The following is a 5,444-nucleotide window of genomic DNA, read 5'->3' as shown; positions in this document are numbered from 1 at the left end:
AGAAGAATTTTTAATAATTTATTTTGAGAGCGACGAGGGAGAGAGGGAGGAAGAGTGAGAGGGAGAGGAAGAGGAGGAGGAGGAGGAGAGAGAGAATTCTCATCCGTTGGTTCACTCCCCATATGCTCATGATGAGTGGATCTGGATTGGGGCTAGATCAAGGATGAAGCTAGGAATAGGGAACATAATCCACATCCTACATGTGAGTAGCAGGTGCTCAATTACTCGACCCATCACTGCTGTCTGCTCCCAGAGACCACAAGCTAGAATTAGGAGCCAGAGCTTGGAACCAAACTCAGGTTCTCTGCAGGTGTCTTAACTTGCATCTAACCACTAGGCCAGTCATCTGCTCCAGAAGAACATTCTGCATGCTGCTTCACACATCTCACATTCATCATAGGAACAGTTTGCCATTAGGACCCATTCCTACTTTTTAACATCTCACTGACTTTTATATGACTGACCTTTTTCTTTTACTCTCTTGTACTTGATAAAAAAAGACACAAAGTCATCTACAATGACAGCATGGAAAGATCTACCATTATAGATCGTACATAACTCTATATGAGGGCATTCAGAAAGTATAAGCCATGATGTCTAATATATAAAGTTTGTTGCCAGCCACGCTTCTCTCTAGACCATTCTGTGGACTGAAAATATATCAGATGGCAAATTTTAACAATCTGGTGAATATATTCAAATTTAGAATGCTTGGAAGAATGCACAACAATTGATTGGTAATTGTTCCACCCATAAGGTGGAACTTACTTAATCTTACTTAATCCTATGTTTACAGTTATTTAATAAACACACTCAGATACTATCCTAGAACCTGGGTGTACAATTGTGAAAAAGAAAGGTGTCAGATTCTATTTTTTAATTAATTTATTTTTAAAAGATTTATTTATTTATTTCAGAGTCAGAGTTGCAAGGGGGAAGAGAGAGAGAAAGAGAGAGAGAGAGATCTTCTGTTCCACTGGTCCACTCCCTAAATGGCCACAATGGCTAAGGCTGGGCCAGGCCGAAGTCAGGAGCTGGGAGCTTCTTCCAGGTCTCACATGTGAGTGCAGGTGCCCAGGCACTTGGGCCTTCTTCTGCTGCTTTCCCAGAGTAATAGCAGGGAGCTGGATTAGGTGTGAGCCGCTGGGACTCATATTGGTGCCCACGTGGGATGCTGGCACTGCAGGCAGGAGCTTAACCTTAACCTTCTACACCACATTGCAGCCTCTGGATTCTAATTTTTATGAGAGCTCTCATATATCTCACAATCTATCGAGCAAGAAAGGAGTTAGGACACAGTGTAAACAAGCAAATAAGTACATTCTTATTAGTAGTCTACTTCATTTTTGGAATAAATGAATTTCTCCCCACAGCGTTTGTTTCATTAAAGTGGTCTGGCCAAGGAACCTTATGACTTTTCCTTCTAGTAAGATTTGTCCATTTTTACATAATTATTCCCTGAAATACCAGTAACTGGGGAATCTACTAAACTCAAAATCATTTGCAAAATCACTTTCTGGCTTCTCAATTCAAACCAGCTCGCATCTAAAATTCTTCTGGGGGCAAATATTTAGCCTACAGAACAAGATGCTAGTTTGAGCCATCTGCATCCCATATCAGAGCACCGGGTTTGATTTCCAGCTCTATCTCCTGCTTCCAGCTTCCTGCTGATGTAGACCCCAAGAAGCAATGTATTACTTGACTCAGCTAATTGAGTCCCTGCCACCATGTCAGGGACCTAAACTGTGTTCCTGGCTCCAGCTCTGGGCCACTTCTAGCAGTTGTGAGCATTTGAGGAGTGAGCTACTGGAGGGTAGTAAACTCTCTCTCTCTCTCTCTCTCTCTCTCTCTGCCTTTGTCTCTTTTTGTCTACTTCCCGAATAAATAAATTATTAACTAATAAAATAAAATTCTCCTGGATGGTGAGAGTGTGGAATAACAAGCCCTATGATAAGCTTCAGTTAAAGTTTGAGTTGCTAGGGACTCTCCTTGGAACATAGTTCATTTCTGTGGCAATGTAAAGGAAAATTGCTATTAATAGAATATAGGATAAAATGTAGCAGCAGTAGGCTAGAAGCAAGTGTCATAGAAGAAAAAAAAAATCGATGAATTTCAGACTAACAAAGGAGTTGGATTTTGATCATCTTTAAAGACTTTTGAGGAGAGCAGCAATATTCATTAAGACCGAACTTCTGAGAGAGAGTGCTGCAGCAGCCTACAGAATGAATGATCTCCTCAACTACACAATTCAATGTTTCAAAAATGCTTAATTAAGAAAGATCTAACACTTTTAGACTAGTGTGTTGTAATCTATCGTTTTCGGAATCATCACTTACTCAGTTGAGAGGAACGACCTCCGAGCCAAGCCATGTGATCCCACATAAATTCAAATTTTATAGATTCTTTAAATTACTATAGATCATTATAAATTATAGACTCAGAAAATGTAGGTACTATTATAAGTGGATAAATTCTTCAACTTAGTGAAAAACTATTCATTTATTGAGTTCCAAGTATGTATAGTGCCACAGTTTTAGGTCTTGGGGTGTAGGAGTAAACCAAGTGGAATGCTGTTAAGGAAGCATGCATTCCTGGACTAAGAAAATGAATATATGAAATATATGAAAGCATTATGCAAAGTATTTAAAATGGTGATGAGTGTTTTTGGGAAAAATGAAGTAGAGAAGCTGCATATGAAAAACCAGAAGAGCAAGATGCAGAATTTCTGTTTTAAATATAGGAATGTAGGGATGGAGAGAGGCATGGTTAGGAAAGGCCTCGCTGAAAAGATGAAATCCAATAATAAATGAGGTAGAATTGGGATATAGTCAACCCTTCTGGTATATATGCATATGTATCTGAATATTCTTACTTAACTTTTTAATTTATTGGAAGTTGCATACTCCATTATTCTTTTTTTTTTTTTTTTTACAGGCAGAGTGGACAGTGAGAGAGAGAGAGACAGAGAGAAAGGCCTTCCTTTTCCGTTGGTTCACCCCCCAATGGCCGCTGCGGCAGGCGTGCTATGGCTGGCACACCATGCTGATCTGAAGCCAGGAGCCAGGTGCTTCTTCCTGGTCTCCCATGGGGTGCAGGGCCCAAGCACTTGGGCCATCCTCCACTGCACTCCTGGGCCACAGCAGAGAGCTGGCCTGGAAGAGGGGCAACTGGGACATAATCCGGCGCCCCGACAGGGACTAGAACCTGGTGTGCTGGCACCACATGCAGAGAGTTAGCCGCGGCGCCAGCTACATACTCCATTATTCTGCCATTAGAATTAGGAAAAGCAGAGGCAGGCATTTGGTGTGGTGTTTAAGGTACCACTTGGGAAGCCTACACATCATGTTGTAATGCTTTGGGTTTGAGACCTAGATCTGCATCCAATCCCAGCTTCCTGTTAATATGCAGCCTAAGTGGCAACAGGTCAAGACTCAAGTCATTAGATCCTTGCCACCCACATGGGAGATCCTGATTGAGTTGTGGTCTGGCTTTGGCCTGGCCCAGTCCAGCTGTTGTGTGCATTTGGAGAGTGAACCACTGGATGAAATATCTCTGTCTCTTTCTCTCTGTCTTTCAAATAAATCATAATTTAAAAAAAATAAAAATAGTAGGCATTTTCTTCTTTCCAACAGATGTTATTGTACTATCAGAAATGAGAATGTTTCTTAAATAGCCAAATAAGTTGCAGATGACTCCGAGAGACTAGCCTCTCCATAATGACTAGGCTAAAAGTAAATATCTACTTGGCACAGTAGAGCTTTCCATAAGCCACAGCAAATAATCCCGTCTACTCCCCTCAAAGTATGCTTTGCAGCTTCTGGGTTCCAAACAAGGCGGTGATGCTCACAGTCATATGTTCTGGAGAAACCAATTGAGATTCTACCTCTTCCAAAGATGATCTAAGCCAGAGTCTTCCCAGTTGTATGTTGCACATCTCCGTGGGAGTACATTTTGGGTAGTAGATAAATAGCAGGCTTGCTCCCTTGTCCATTGCAGAATTTGCAAATGAGTCATGACAGTTTTTGCCACAGAATCCTTGCCACTGCTTCAAATTCTTCTCAAATTAGCCTTCTGGGAAGCCAGTACCATTCTACATGAGATGACTTTTAAGATAAAACAGAAATATCTTCAGCCAATGGAGAGGAAAAGCTTTTTAGAAAAATCGATTCTACACACAGGTCCCCTACTGTTCACCTCGATGTGGACAGGGGACGATCCTCCAAGTGGGCAACAGTATCATTCAACTCCTTGATTTCCATGCAGAATGTAACCTTGTTGCCAGACCATCTGGTAGCTTTCAGTCATCAACATAGAATATGTATGTGCCAGGTACTTGCCTGAGAGCTCAATCTTGAAATAACTATTTTTTAGCTCCAGGAAAAATATGGTTGAGTAAATGCTTCTCATAAATATTGATCTAAAAGACATGGTACCAATTCATTTCTCTACATAGGCTCAAGTTAGAGCACTAGAAAACAGTGCACGTGGGCTCACTTTTGCTTAGCAGTGATTTCCACCAATTGATTCCCCTATCAGCTTTCCAATTCTACCAATATAAGCAACAGATGAATGATGACACTTTCTGCATTTTCTATAGATATAAAAGACATTGTTATTCAATATCATTTTCATGTGAGAAATTGTATCTAAGTTTAAAGCAAGAAGATGTTTATTTTCCCTGAAAGCAAATTCTTATCTTTCAGATGACAGGAAGCCATGGTATTTCAGTCTGTTTCTTACCTTGGCTGCCAGGAATTTCAAATATAAATTAAATTTTCAGTTGCAGTAAAAATCTCCTCCATATTTTATAATTTAGTTCTCATCCTTTCTGTTGGCTATTGTCTGTAGATCCCGACCTTTTTAAAATAATGTGTGAAGAATGTGAGTTTTATTTCAGACACTCCTGTGTGTGTGTGTGTGTGTGTGTGTGTGTGTAGATACGTGCATGCTAGAAATTAATGAATCAATAGATTTTGTGCATATATGTAATGGATACTTGGGTGCTCATTCTTCATTCTTATCCAGGCTACTGTAGCCATTTTCCAACTCTTGAGATTATAGACTGCAACAGTCTCGGGGCTGTGTCTCTCATCCAGGATACACCCCTCAACAACAGGAAACCACATCATCTATGGTGGTGACCTTCCTAGAAGAAAGCTGATGGCTAATCACCAGTTGCTGTGAGAACATCAGGGGGATGCCATTCATTGCAATTTGGAGCAGTTCCGAAGGCCAATTTTGAGCTCTGTGTGCAATACTATGAAGCCTCACCTACAACCACACTATGCATGGGTTTCTCCCTCTGCTCTGTCTTGTTCTTCTGACTTTATACAGGTGAATCTTCCAAGATCAATACTAAGTAAATATGTACAGAACTTCCCGCCTCAGAGTCTGTCTTCAGGAGACTTGATTTAAATCACATCGCTATTTCTTTCTTTTTTCTT

This window comes from Oryctolagus cuniculus, chromosome 8 (assembly GCF_051225735.1).
Source record: "Oryctolagus cuniculus isolate XC-2025 breed Fujian yellow rabbit chromosome 8, ASM5122573v1, whole genome shotgun sequence".
NCBI classification, from domain to species: Eukaryota; Metazoa; Chordata; class Mammalia; order Lagomorpha; family Leporidae; genus Oryctolagus; species Oryctolagus cuniculus.
Note: the sequence above shows the minus strand (reverse complement) of the source record.